General features: G+C 36.9%; 1 long non-coding RNA gene across 1 annotated transcript; it reads left to right on the top strand.

The window, feature by feature from the left end:
• The first annotated feature begins 7,676 nt into the window (after positions 1-7,676).
• LOC126892874 (uncharacterized) lies at positions 7,677-9,846 on the top strand. The gene is made up of 2 exons (XR_007701030.1): positions 7,677-8,088; positions 8,713-9,846. It is a non-coding gene; the product is annotated as an uncharacterized LOC126892874 (long non-coding RNA).
• The last annotated feature ends 5,935 nt before the right edge of the window (positions 9,847-15,781 follow it).

Raw genomic sequence — 15,781 nt, 5'->3', positions numbered from 1 at the left:
GAACCTACTTGTACCTTATAGAGTGTACACCTCACCCCTTAGTATAGAAGGGTTGTTGATTATTATATATTTATATATTTGAATATGGGCTCATACAAGTATGTTGGTTTAATATTGATATTTGGTATGGAACTATGGAACTAACAATATTATACACTACTTCTCTCAGGTTGTATGTTGTATTTTTGATATTTGATTACCTACTTTTTTTTTATAGATGTATCTTTTATTATCTTGTTATTAGATTTGCCATATTGGAAAGATGTGGTGGTTCTTAACTTGATACTGGTTTACTTTATCAACATTTGTCACAGATATCTTAAATACTTTGTAATAATTTATGTCCTTATGCCCTACACAGTATGATTCTGGAATTAGTTGGAATTCTGATGTATGTATGGATTTCTTCTTAAGAACTAGTCAGCCAATACTCTGTTAATGTGGGTTCCTAGGTAACCTAGTGAATGCGTGGGTTCGAAATTCAGCAACTGATCACTGCTATCCGATTTCGTCACCTATGTTTTCATAGCAGAGTACGCTGATGTTTATCCATCAAATTATTTCTGGTCGGGAAATGTCTGCAGCATTTCCTAACCATCCTTGTGTAATTAGTCCAATTATTCCAGTTACATGTTTACCATTTGTTAGGGAAGTACTTAGTTTATATTATGTCTCGTACTTCATAGTATGGTTGTTGTTGACTACCCATATACATAGTAGGTTCCTTAGTTTAGTATTTGAGGTGTTTGAACAAATCAATTGTTTATTTTTAGTAGATTCCCACTTCTTTCCTTAGACATTAGTTTGTTTAGTTTAGTATTAGTGAGAATTGGTCCATAAATCTTCCTGATCGTTCTTCTTTGGATATGCTCTTATAAATCTGGTATCCATTGATAGTCCGATTTTGAATTAAGTGTCCGATTCCTCACTTATTTTGTTTATTTGGTTGTATAGGCTCGTACTACCGGATGTGGGTGTACGTATACCTAATTTATTTATGTGATTTAATATTGGTGTGAATTGGTCCATAAATCTTCCTGGTCGTCCTTCTGTGGATATGCTTTATGAATCTGGTGTCCATTGATAGTCCGACTTTGGATTAAGTGTCCGATTCCAATATATATTTTGATTAATGAGTTTTTGGATGACTTTGATATGTTTACTATTTGTATTATTTGGCACTGGTGAGAATTGTTCCATAAATCTGTAGCGTTTGAAAAAACTCCAACATTAATTTAATATCCCAATTCCCAAAAAAAATGTCTATTTTCCAATTTATTTTGTGAAGTTCAATATCATTATAAGATCCCAAGCCGACCCTGTATACAGCCATGAAGTATTGCAGCAACATTTCAATGTGTTACAAGATTCCTGTTTATTTGAGACGCAAAAACAGAATTTGTAAGAAGTGTTGACAAAAGTACAGTTCTAATGCGTAGATGAACTTTCTAGAACAAATCTTGAACTGAAAGTTGAGTTCTTGTCAACTAAGCATCCCTAAGGATCAAAATCGCTCGGTACTTCCGTCGTATTTTCCCCGATCTGTGGCTTCAGACCGAAGCGCAGATCAGTCCGGTTTGATTTCTTCAAGCGTGAAGATCGCTTGCCGACTCACCCCAAAAGGGCGTGGTGCCTTTTGTTACCCGCCGGTAAAGGGTATAGTATGTCGTTCTGGAAGATCTAGTGTGAGGGCACGATGTTTTTTTTTACCCCGTAGTGAAGTTGGGTGCTCTTACACTGTGTTTGAGTTGTGACGCAGTACTATACGCCGGCGTGGTATGAAGTCCCTGTATCTTGTCCAAGTTCCTGTTTAAATGAAGTCTTCCGAGTCCCGATTGATGTCCTGATGTAGACATTTTGAGTTCCAGTCCCGTGATGTTTATCCAGTTGATTGCCCCGAAATAAAAAGGAAGCCATGAAGCCCACCTCAGGTCGATGACCCTGCTTGTTTGTAGATGAACCCCCTTTCCGTGTAGTTTGTGACGTGTGATAAAGGATTTTATTTAAATATGGTATGATATATTTTTTTAAATTTTGCAAGGATCCCAAATGGATAAATATTTTTGTTGGTAAAGAGTTTTGAAAAATAATAGTTGTTTGTGCTTTCATGATGCAACTTGTAAATTAAAATGACAGTGACTTTGACCTTTGACAGCTGCGTCAAAATTTTGTTTTGACATACACTGTCCAACAAGTTCTTTTGTCACTTTTGTGCCCAACTTTCATTTTTGGCCTCCTTCCGGCTCCAGTTGTATGTTAAAAAGCTTCAAATTGCGCCCAACGTGTGGGGCTTTAAAATGCATCAAATTGCGCCCAACGTGTGGGGCTCAAAACGCTTCAAATGGCGCCCAACGTGTCAGGCCGATTCATTTTTCTGCCTCCTTCAGTATCCAGTAGTTGTCTTGTCCAGTTGAATGCTTCGGCTGGCCCCGACAACGTGGGGCGTGTTATTTCTACCCCCTGACCCCATTAGCATGTGCCCACTACCATATCCCTTTAGCCTCCTTTCGGTCTCATTTGTACTACAACTGTTAGGCAGTGCCCGTCTTGGGTAGCCGATCTCAGTTTGTGGTGCAAGTGTTTCCGATAACATGGAAGCTCGACTCGTGTCATGTTTTGTATGCCCATTGTTACAAGTCTAGCTTGTAGACATGTTCAACTAGTAGTTAGCCTATCTACTAGTCCCCAATGTCTTTAGCCACCCCCCACTTAGTGTTACATTTGTAACGTACACCCTGAAGTTTGACCCGAGTAAATATCGCCCAAGTCTTCCCATGTAGTTTAGCCCAGATTCCTCTTGTCTTGCCCCCAGAAACTGTTTCATGTCTGTTAGTGCCCCCGAAACTGTTTCAGTCTGTTAGTCCCCATGAAAGAGCCCATTTTTGTAGTTTTTGTTGCAGAATGTTAATAATTTTTCCAAAGAGGTGTAAGTATGTACACATTTTGTTGTGATGTTGATTTGGTCGTGCTGTTGATTGTATAGGCATGTACCATTTCATACATCATAGTGTATTTAACTTGTAACCCCATATGTATACTGGTATTGTATTGTATTGTATGTATCGTAGAACAGAATTGTATGTTATTGTAGCGTACTAACTGTATTGTATTGATATTGTACCCATGATGAAAGCATTGAATTGAATTTTTTTGAAAATATTGATGAAATATATAGACAAACAGTTGAATAAAAAAGTAACGTAAAATTTTTTTGAAAATTTTGATTAAAAGTAACGTTAAATATTTTGAATATTGAATCCAATTATGAAGTATAACAGTATGTTGTATTTTTTGCATGTATTCCTATAGATCAACAGTTTTTTTACAGAATAATCGTTTTTTTGTGATTTATTGATTTGGTCATTTGATTAGATGTGTGATGTTGTTGGTATGGTCCGTGTATGAGCTTAGCCCCGTATAGTCTGTGTGAGAGTAGTCCCTTGTTTTTCCAGCGAAGCCTATCTCTGTTGGTGTATGTCATGCCACAGGTTAGTTGGAGAAGTCATCCCATTGAGAAGTCATCCCCTTGAGAAGTGGCCCCGTGAAGAAGTGAAGAGGGAAACCGTGGAGAGGCCCCCCACTTCTGTGTTTTTTTTCAAGCAGCCAGGAGAAAAGCTGTCACTTTTAGATTTGAAGATAGCGTTCTCTGTCGACACTGTTTGAGAATAACTGTCTTGAAGTGTAGAAGTTAGCCCCTGAAAAAGCCCCCCCCTTGTCTGTGTTGCCCCTTGTTTTTTTTTTTGACTAATCTATCTTTGTAGGTGTCAAAAGGATGCCAGAGGTTAGTTAAAAAGAGCCCGTGAAGTAGTAGTTGAAGTCTCCCCCCCAGTGAAGTAGTTGAAGTCCCCCCGTGAATGAAGTATGTCTTTTTGTATCTGACATGTCACAAGTGTAATACTCGTGATGAAGGAAGTGTTGTTCAGCTATCTGTGAACACTTTCATTAGTAGTCGGAGCAAGAAATGTCTTATCCCGTGTGAGCTCATATAGGAACCAAATTTCAATATTGTTTGTGTTTGTAAGTCCCTGAGTATATCTAGAAGTCAAAAAGTATGTTGTTGTCTGTTTGTTTGTCTATCCCTGTTTTGTCTGGAAGTTTTAGAGCCCATTGTCTGTTGTCCCGTGTTGTCTATTAGCCTGTGTTGTCTATTAGCCCGTGTTGTCTATTAGCCCGTGTTGTCTATTAGCCCGTGTTGTCTATTAGCCCGTGTTGTCTGTTAGCCCGTGTCCGTGCTGGAGTTTGATTTTTTTTGGCGAATAGTTAGTTGACCTCTCTTCTCTTTGTTGATTGAAAGTAGGCCAAGAGCAGAAGCTGTGACAAGGCTGGTGAGGTTAGGATCTGGCCGCGTTGAGTACAGGTGAAGCTTGCTTTCGGTCGATAAATGGAAGCGGTTGTTCGTCAGAACTGTCATACTTTCCAATGTCCCTTTGGTCTTCCCCTTGCGTGTTGCTTTCATCCCCTGTTTTGAAAAAGTAGCCCCCCGTTTTGAAAAATAAAGTCCACCCCCAGTCTTGAGAAATGAAATGCCCCCAGTTTTGAAAAGTAAGTCTATCCCCAGTTTTGAAAAGTAAAGCCCAACCCCCCTGTCTTGAAAAATGAAGTCTATCCCCTGTTTCGAAAAGTGAAGTGTAGCCCTGTTTTGAAAATGAAGTCTTTCCCCAGCTTGTGATTTGAAAATGAGAGAGTTGTCTAGTGAACGTTCATGAAAGGTTCTTATGTCCTGGATTGGACTGTTGATTGAAAACGTAATGATGTAGTGTTCTCTATATCATATGTTGCGTTCATTTCCCTTAGTCTTGTTTAAAAAGTTTGATATCCTGTTTGAACCCAGTATACTAGTCTTTTTGGTCTTTTGTTGTTGTCACACATACCCCCTCCCCCTTGTTAGTCTTGTTTTGATTTTAGCCCTTGTTGTTGTCATATACCCCTTTGTCTAGCCCTGTCTTGTTTGAATGAGTTGTTGAAGTAAGTTGTTGGTGAGATTTTGTCTCACTGAGGTGTTTAGACTGGATTGTCTAAATCCTCGTTTTGCAGAACCGTTGCCGAAATGTCCCGTGAAACTCGCTAGGTGTTAGCAGAGTTTGGGCAGATGTTTATCTGTCAAACATCAACTTTTTAGTTTTTGTGAACCGCTCGCGGTTAGGCAACGAGGTGACAAGGCTGTGTCTGCCCTGGTATGTCACTTGTGTTACTGCTGTGGATGTCAGCGAGGTCCACACAGGGCACAAGTTTAGTTTCTTTCCCAAGGCACAGAAACTCTTGTCACCTACAGTTCTTAGTAGAGTCAAGAAACATTTAAGTCTACTCGACTTTAAAGAGTCTGGCGATTGATGGCACGCTAGCCCAATCCCTAACGACTTTTTTGTTTTGTTTAATCCCCACTAGCCATTATCTAAATATTTTGATATTGTTTGTCCTGTCACACCTAAGATGTCCATGTTGGATTTTTTTCTGTTTGTTATCGAAAACTGGATAATCTTATCCAGGTTTCTCTTTTGCGCGGAGGCTTTGTAGCGTTTGAAAAAACTCCAACATTAATTTAATATCCCAATTCCCAAAAAAAATGTCTATTTTCCAATTTATTTTGTGAAGTTCAATATCATTATAAGATCCCAAGCCGACCCTGTATACAGCCATGAAGTATTGCAGCAACATTTCAATGTGTTACAAGATTCCTGTTTATTTGAGACGCAAAAACAGAATTTGTAAGAAGTGTTGACAAAAGTACAGTTCTAATGCGTAGATGAACTTTCTAGAACAAATCTTGAACTGAAAGTTGAGTTCTTGTCAACTAAGCATCCCTAAGGATCAAAATCGCTCGGTACTTCCGTCGTATTTTCCCCGATCTGTGGCTTCAGACCGAAGCGCAGATCAGTCCGGTTTGATTTCTTCAAGCGTGAAGATCGCTTGCCGACTCACCCCAAAAGGGCGTGGTGCCTTTTGTTACCCGCCGGTAAAGGGTATAGTATGTCGTTCTGGAAGATCTAGTGTGAGGGCACGATGTTTTTTTTTACCCCGTAGTGAAGTTGGGTGCTCTTACACTGTGTTTGAGTTGTGACGCAGTACTATACGCCGGCGTGGTATGAAGTCCCTGTATCTTGTCCAAGTTCCTGTTTAAATGAAGTCTTCCGAGTCCCGATTGATGTCCTGATGTAGACATTTTGAGTTCCAGTCCCGTGATGTTTATCCAGTTGATTGCCCCGAAATAAAAAGGAAGCCATGAAGCCCACCTCAGGTCGATGACCCTGCTTGTTTGTAGATGAACCCCCTTTCCGTGTAGTTTGTGACGTGTGATAAAGGATTTTATTTAAATATGGTATGATATATTTTTTTAAATTTTGCAAGGATCCCAAATGGATAAATATTTTTGTTGGTAAAGAGTTTTGAAAAATAATAGTTGTTTGTGCTTTCATGATGCAACTTGTAAATTAAAATGACAGTGACTTTGACCTTTGACAGCTGCGTCAAAATTTTGTTTTGACATACACTGTCCAACAAGTTCTTTTGTCATTCTTTTGTTATGTTAAATTGAAGATTTTTTTTGTAATGTAAAAGATTTGTAGATATTTTGTCCTGTAAAATCATTTCCTGTTAAAAGTTTTTTTGTTTGTTAAAAAAAAAAAAACCACCGTAAAGTTTTAAATAAATGTTTGTGAAAGTGTATCTATCATCTCATTTCTGTAGCCTTTGGAAAAGTTTTAACAGAAAACTAATGCAACTGTATGAAAGTTTTAGTTCAGAAGAAAAGAAAGAATATGGCATAGAAGCCAATAATAAGGAAAGATGTTGTCCCAATGTAACCCCAAAGAGGAATCAATGATGATTGTCCCCCCGATTGGTACCCGTAAGTAAGAAAGTATCCAGTAAGTACCCATAGGTGAAATAGAGGATTTATTTCAAACGGCGTCCCTTTTTGTTAAATAGTAGAAAGATCCTCTAGTCAGAGTAAGTACCCTTATGTATTTAGTTATGGTAGTGTAGTCATCTTAACACCCCTTCACCCTCCCTAACGAATCTACGACCTAGCTCCCGCACAACAAATGAGCTGCCGTCCCGCAACGAGGCTTTATGTGTCTGCTTCTTCTTCTTTAGCCCCATTCTTACCCCCCAGTATCTCTATAGATAGTCTTTCCTTGTTCCCATATGAGCAGACATGTAAAACGCTTCAAATCTTCCTGATTGTTCTTCTCTGGATATGCTATTACGAATCTGGTGTCCATTGTTAGTTCAAATTTGGATTAAGTGTTCGATTCTTCACTTATTGTAGTTATTGATTTCTTTGGTCTTACTTCAGTATAGTTATTTGCGCTATTGTACGAACAGGCTCACACCTTTGCCTGGTTGTTCGTCCTTGGATATACATTTTATAAATCTGATGTCCCTGGATAGTTCAATTTTGGATTTCGGGCCCATTCGACATTTATTTGTTATTATGAACTTTAGTAAATTATTTAGTTTATCTTTGGCTTTAGACAATGCCGAGGATATTTTAATATGACTTCGAGTCATCTGTTGTAAGTCATGATATCTGTTGCAGGGACTCTCCTGCTTTCCTCTATTCCTTGGTTTGTGGTTATTTTGTAATCTGGCGAATCAACGCGAAATAATACACTACTACTACTTTAGTTTAATATTTAGAGTATAAATAAAAAAAAAATTTTAATAAATTTTTTTTTTTCTCCCAGTAGGAGAGGAATGTGACGTTCCATCACTTATCTAAGTAATTATTAATGGGAACACCTTATTTAATTATGGTTAAAATTATTTTTCTCGTAATTAAAACAAGCCGTTCGCACAAAATCCTCTGGATGACGTCATACCTAGGTGCTGTGGCATCACTGATAGATTTTTGAAGTTGGCATTGACGCCGGTCGCCAGCTGTCATCAAGTCGAACGGAGCAAGGAGGGTGATGGTTCTCTGCGAAGTGCCAAGAAGGGCGGTGTAATCTCTTACAATAAGTGATTGAGAAAATTATATTTTAGCCGCATGGTTCAATTATTACTGTATTGCCAGTTATTTTATTAAGTTTGTGTTTGAATCAAAGTGACGAAATATAATGAAACTGTAAGAAGAAGGATTTTGCACCGGTATGTTTTTTATGTGTACTAGTTTTTCATTATGGCGTCCTAGTTTTGGCCATTGTAATATTATTTTCATTATGGATTGAATTTAAATCAAGTCATCGATTGACTTTGATGTAGAATATTGCAGTGTCTATAATGTATCCAGAAAATATCTCTAAGAATATACTTAATATGTGGTTATGTTCATCAAAATTTTCCAGTTCTGAAAACCTATTGAAAATTATGTCATGACTTCCTGAAACTTATTAAATCTTACTTTATAGACTTCATAATTCTTTTCCCATATCTAGTATGTTCATATATTTCCACAGTACCTATTTCTTTATACAATACATATACAACTACTTTTGAAAAAAAAAACATATTATTTGTTAAAATAACAAAAATATCACATCCAACATTTAAATTGTAAGTTTTCTTTTCTATTCTAATCAAGGCCATATGTGTTAAAACTCTTATCACAACCTATGGTTAAAATGTCAAGGTAGATAGGTTTTTTTGGGGTCAATGAAAGGTCGAGTTTTTGTAGTCTTCTCTTCTAAAAACCTTTCCTCGTCAACTTCTCTCTTTTACTTCTTTTTATAACAGGTTTTATTGGAAATAAACTGGGAATGTTTTTGGTTTTAGCCCTTCAGGAGAAATCTCAAACGACATATGAACTTATAAAGACCCAACAACACCACGGGTAGGCACTTCCAGGGTTCAATCGACAAGGGACAGGTCTGGAGGATATACAGCCTCCCATTTGATCTTGTTTATTTTGGTTCTTCTTCCTGCAACCCTCAGAGGGGCAGTTTCAGTAACGGTTGGACCGTTACACCACATTGGTGTTAGCTTCGTACCACGGACTTGGGTATTAGACATCAAGGAACATTGGAACCTGTGAAAAGGGGTTTGTTTTGGGGACATTTATTTGTAACGGTTAAAGACATACTGTTTTTTTTAATTTTTCAGGACATTTAGCATACTTATACTTTCATAATTTAATTACATATATTTTTTCTTTCCTCCAAAAACATAAGTATACTGTAATTTATCAGAGCCATACCTAAAGTTGATAGTGTTCCCCAAATTTACATAATTCCTTGGTAGAAGTTTCGAGCTCGAATATTCTTCCCACATATATGTTCTTTACCCTTGGTTTGTATTAATTTTAGACTTGTTCCCATGTAAATTAAATATATAATTGTCTTAATTCTCTAACTTTAAAATCATTTAACTTGCTTTCATACTTTATCAATTTTTATTAGTTTTTTGCAAATATTATTTAACGTTAACGTATCAATCATTTCCTTTTTATATTAACTTTGAATCAATCCCTAGTACCTAGCCCCTCAGGACGGTACTAGTTTTACTTGTTATTATTATTAAGAACCACTAGTCATAAAAGGGTTTTTGTATCCAGTACTACGTTGGTTCATTTAGGGACTTGTTACCCGTCAACTCATTGAGAGTTATATAAAAATATTATTTATATTAGGTATTTTTATTATTATATTATCAGGTAGTATTCAATTAGGCTGTACGTATTTTATTCGTACTATTATTTGGTGAAGGGTTGTCATTTAACCTAGATGTAAGTTGAGGGTATGCTTCCTAGGAAAGCTACTCCAATAATAATTTAATAGGTAATTATATTTATATCACAATAGGTAATTATTTCTCATTGTCATTTTAGAGTTACATAGTTACACTTGTCATAACTTAGAGGTTGTTAATAATCTAGATAGTTATATATAATAAATATTTATTTGTTTTGTATACCAATTATTTTTTTTTCCCAGTTTTGAATTTAATAATTTAATATATTGAATATTTTACAGCAGTGTAAGATACCTGGAAGTTTGGTCCATTCCAACTTCTGGCGCCCACAATTCAGTCTATTTTATTTATCTTCTATATTCTTCTATTTTTATTATATTATTATATTTATTTAATTTATTTTCTGAACATATATTTTTATCTTAAGATTTCCCTTTTCTAGTCATCATCTCTCTTTAGGTTGAGCTACTGTTCTTTGACAGGCATGCAAACGAGCCGTATCCATCCTTGAGTGTCAAGTTGTTCTCTTGCTAGCCAACTCTATTCAGTTTGCCTCTGTCTCTCCATACTTCCATTATTAGTTCATCACCCTTCCTTCATTCATTTCATCTTATCATTTTAGTTCAACAAATACTACTGCAAAGTGGTAAATCTTTGTTACACGTTAACATTATTGACACTTTCCTGGGGGTCTGAACAAATAATCCCCGGACAAATAATCCCGGACAAAAACTCACCAGAAATTATCCCCGGACAAAAAATACCCACAAATAATCCTCGGACAAAAAATCCCGGACAGATAATCCCGGGATTATCTGTCCGGGATTTTTTGTCCGAGGATTATTTGTGGGTATTTTTTGTCCGGGGATAATTTCTGGTGAGTTTTTGTCCGGGATTATTTGTACGGGGATTATTTGTTCAGACCCCCAGGAAAGTGTCAATAATGTTAATGAATCCTAATTTTTAGAAGCAGTATCGGTGTATCCATAACACATGGCCAGAGACACACATTTTTTTGGACAAAATATCCCCACAAAAAATCCCCAAGAAATATTTTTGCCGAATAAAGTTGTCAAATGAATGCTTATGGTACTAAAGGACAAGGATGGTACTAGAGATGAGAAATTTTACCTAGGCTGTCTGTCCATCGGTCCGTCCGACCGCGAATATAACTTCTCCGTCACTATACCAGGTAGAATGACAAATAAGGTGTCGAATGAAAACTTATAATCCAAGGATCGTACTAAAGATGATAAATTTGGCCTAGGCTGTCTGTCCGTCTGTCCGTCCGACCGCGAATATTCCTCCGTCACTATACCAGGTAGAATAACAAATGAGGTGTCGAATTAAGGCTTATAATCCAAGGATGGTACTAAAGATGAGAAAATTGATTTAGACTGTCGGTCCATCGGATCCTCCGACCGCAAATATAACTCCTCCGTCACTATGCCTGCTAGAATGACAAATGAGGTGTCAGATGAAAGCTTATAGTCCAAGGATAGTACTAAAGATGAGAAATTTGGCCTAGGCTGTCTGTCCGTCCGACCGCGAATATTCTTTCGTCACTATACCAGGTAGAATAACAAATGAGGTGTCGAATGAAAGCTTATAATCCAATGATGGTACTAAAGATGAGAAATTTGGCCAAGGCTGTCTTTCCATCGGTCCGTCCGACCGCGAATATAACTTCTCCGTCACTATACCAGGTAGAATGACAAATAAGGTGTCGAATGAAAACTTATAATCCAAGGATCGTACTAAAGATGATAAATTTGGCCTAGGCTGTCTGTCCGTCTGTCCGTCCGGCCGCGAATATTCCTCCGTCACTATACCAGGTAGAATAACAAATGAGGTGTCGAATTAAGACTTATAATCCAAGGATGGTACTAAAGATGAGAAAATTGATTTAGACTGTCTGTCCATCGGATCCTCCGACCGCAAATATAACTCCTCCGTCACTATGCCTGCTAGAATGACAAATGAGGTGTCAGATGAAAGCTTATAATCCAAGGATAGTACTAAAGATGAGAAATTTGGCCTAGGCTGTCTGTCCGTCCGACCGCGAATATTCCTTCGTCACTATACCAGGTAGAATAACAAACGAGGTGTCGAATGAAAGCTTATAATCCAATGATGGTACTAAAGATGAGAAATTTGACCAATGATGTCTCTCCGTTGGTCCGTCCGACCGCGAATATAACTCCTCCGTCACTATACCAGGTAGAATTACAAATAAGGTGTCGAATGAAAACTTATAATCCAAGGATTGTACTAAAGATGATAAATTTGGCCAAGGCTGTCTTTCCGTCGGTCCGTCCGAACGCGAATATAACTCCTCCGTCACTATACCAGGTAGAATAACACATGAGGTGTCAAATGAAAGCTTATAATCCAAGGATGGTAATAAAGATGATAAAGTTGACCTAGGCTGTATGTCCGTCTGTCCGTCTGACCGCGAATATAACTCCTCCGTCACTATGCCTGCTAGAATGACACATGAGGTGTCAGGTGGAAGGTTTTAATCCAAGGATAGTACTAAAGATGAGAAATTTGACCTAGACAAAAGAGAAGTAAATTAATTTCTGGTGTGGGAATGTAAAATCCTTCGAATAATATATGGCACTTGCAGATACAGCGTGACAATCAAATGGAGACGCAGATACAATAACGAGCTAGAGTCTCTATTCAGAAAGGAAAATTTAGTCAGATTTTCCAAAGGCCAATAGACTCAGATGGACAGGGCATGTGATACGCAGTATCGACAATCGCCTTATAAACAATGTGTTCTGGGAAAGGCGAGATTAGGGCTTCCAATCCCGCAATACCGAGATCTCGGTATTGCGGGATCCCGCGTCATTTTCCAATCCCGCTTGATGCGGGATTACAGGTGCAGGATCCGCGGGATTTGCGGGACTGAAAAAAGCGTACATTACTGCTGTAGTTACGCTCAAAATTATCAAAAAACTGTCTTTGCGCCGTATTTTACAACGACGTAGAAATGTGACTGAACTACTGATTTATCTCCGAAAGCCTCGTAGTTACCAAGTGTCGTATGACGATGAAACTGTTCATCTCCCACCGAAAAGTTTACTTCGAAAAGAAATTAATGATTTTGTAACGGGAATAAACTTCAGTCCTTTAAATTCATCTGAGAGCAATGATGACGAAGAGGCTGATCAAGTAAGAAACACGTGAGAAACAATGTAGAGGTTCCATCATCGGGTTCCGATCTTGATCTTACATTGAAACAGGAGTTAGAGTTAACTGTATCGTCAGCATGTAATGTATTTACTTTGCCCGTCGCCATCTCGAGAGCTAATACACTTGAGTCCATTATTAAAATAGAAATGACTCTATGAATCTGGTGAGTCAATGGAAAAATATCTTACATTTACATATAAATCCTAAAAAGGAATACCGTCGACATATGGAAGCCGAATGGGCATTTTCTGCTGCTGGCTATATTGTGTCTAAAATATGCAGGATTTTGGCAGATGACAGTTTAGATTTAGATATTGGCTCGTATGAATAAAAATGTAGTATATACTCCAAATTTTGGAGTACATACTCCACGCGGTAGTATCTACTCTTGTGTACGGTGAGTAGAAACTCATCACATCAACATATTTTTATTCATATGAAATGTAGTATAAACTTTTACTTTATGCTCATACTCATGAGAACGTACTTGGAGTTTATACTCCCTTTTTATTCATACCATCCAATATGTTGTGTTCCTTTGCAAACATTTTCAATTGAAATATTTAGCTAAGCTAAATAATAAATAGTAACTTATAGCTAAGTAATATAGCAACTATATTAATTTTCAGTTCAAAATGGTTTTTTTTTGGTTGTTTTTTTAAATTTTGTTGGTGTATTTTTTGAAGATAGATATTTTGTTTTTCCTGTATTTGTTACTGTTTTTTGTGAAGAAAAACAGTTTTGATCTCATACTAATAGTAATAATTTAATAAATGTGGAGTTAGTTGATTAATTTATTGTTTAATTTGCCTTATATAAATATGACTATTTTCAATATGCGGGATCACGCAAATACCGAAATCCCGCGGGATTGAAAATTCTTAGTCCCGCAAATACCGAGATTGAACTCAGGCTGCGGGATTGGAAGCCCTAGGCGAGATGGAAGGTCTATAGGACGTCCTAGAAAAAGGTGGAAAGAGGTAGTCAAAGAAGATCTAGAGAAAATGGGAGTGAGACAATGATAATTAGTGGCACAGGACCGTCAAACATGGAAGGCAATAGTAAACGCGACAAAGACTTACAAAGAGTTGTAATGCCATTAATGATGATGATGAAAATATCCCCACAAAAAATCCCCAAGAAATACTTGTTGCGGAATAGTTCTCTAAAAGTTTTTCCGTGAATGCAATCGAAGCAAATGTTTTTCAGCCTCAGTGCATGAGAGTTATAGTCCAGTCGGGTTAGATGAATTACACGCCTTACCTTGCATGCCGAGCTGCTCCAAACTTTATTTTTCTAATCTTGAGGGGGGTTCAATAGTAGTGTAAATTTAAAATATCGACTGAATTCCGCTGTTGCATTAGTCGAAACTTGATTTTTAACGAGAACTGGTTTTACTCAATGTATCCGCAATTTTCAACTTTTCGATGAAAAAAAAAGTATGAGAACTAAAATTGTTGATAATGCAATTTTCTATAATGTTGTTTATTGTAATTTTTTATGAGGTCAATATTTTCCGAGTTATGGGGGAAAATAGTGACAGAGCATAATTATTGAATTATCTCGTCAATTATTAGTTTTACAACAAAAATGTAGGTACCTATACAAAAATAGAGAGAATTAACCTTTACATAATTTTGATCCTTTTCATTTTTTTTACGAATATTTAAAATTGTTTCAAATATGATTTCCTACAATTTTTTTTGACAATTTTTTTTCGTGCGGTTAATATTTTCCGAGGTAAGCTGGAATATATTAAAAAGGGGTGGGGGAGCATAATTATTGAATTGAATCTTGTTTCCGAGCTGTCCCAAATTTTATAGTTCTAACCTTTAGGGGAAGTCAATAGAGGTGTAAATTTAAAATTGCGACTGAATTCCGCTCAAGCGTTAGCCGTCATATTGATTTTAAAGGAGAACCGTTGTTGCTTAATACCTCCAACATTTTCAACTTTTCTGCTCCACTGCTCATTTATAATAGTTCCCAGGTAGCAAGACTGTTTTACTCGCTCTATCTGCGTTTCATTAGTGTATATATGAGCTATAGTTATAGGGCTATTACAGCAATCGCCATTAAACCGCTTTTTGGTACAAAAATAATGATTAGCAATTAAAATTAAGCATGAATTGTAATTTCGATTACCAAATATCGAATTCCAATTGTGAATTCTTTCAAAAATCGTGCAACATATGCAACTGTTCAAAACATTTCCTATTTGTGATGATAATTGCTGGTTCTGAAAACGATAATCTTGATGGTAATGCAAAAAAACCAAAAAAAACATCATTATCAATGGCGTTATAACTCTTCGAGAGTCTTTGCCACGTTTACTATTACCTTCCATGTTTGTCGGTCCTGTGCTGCTATTTCCCATTTTTTACTCCCATTCTCTCCAAATCTTCTCTGGCTGCATCTTTCCACTTCTTTCTAGACCGTCCTACAGATCTTCTCCCATCTGGCCTCTCTCCGAGCAGCTACGTGTGGTTTAATTTTTGGATAAATTTAAAAGTTTTTTTATGGATGCACACAGATCCTCAATAAATTACGTTTTTTTAAACCTTATATCGAATAGTAGTGCCCATAAAGGGTACCCCCCGTTAAGATAGGCAAAATGCCCTCACTCCCAGAATTCAATTTTATTAATTTTTTTACGTTCTATGCAACTAAAAAATAAGATAACGCGGATTTTTAGCTAACCACCCCCTTTACCCCTCCCCCCACAGAGAAAAACGTAGATTTTTAGATTTAATTTTTTTTAGTTGGGTTCCAATTGATTTAAAAATTTTTAAAAAAGTGTAGCTGAGGCTTTTACAAACCATGTCCATTTTTTATGGACCCATAGGTCGAGTGTACATAACCTCAAATTTTTTTTTAACTTTTTTAAAACCTATAACTTTTTTTTGGAGGGGGCTGCAGGTCCAATTTTTTTTTAATTTTGTGTATTTTATCTCTC

Source organism: Diabrotica virgifera, chromosome 9 (assembly GCF_917563875.1).
Source record: "Diabrotica virgifera virgifera chromosome 9, PGI_DIABVI_V3a".
In the NCBI taxonomy this organism is placed as follows: domain Eukaryota; kingdom Metazoa; phylum Arthropoda; class Insecta; order Coleoptera; family Chrysomelidae; genus Diabrotica; species Diabrotica virgifera.
The sequence above is the reverse complement of the archived record's forward strand: the minus strand, read 5'-3'. Positions and strand labels throughout refer to the sequence as shown.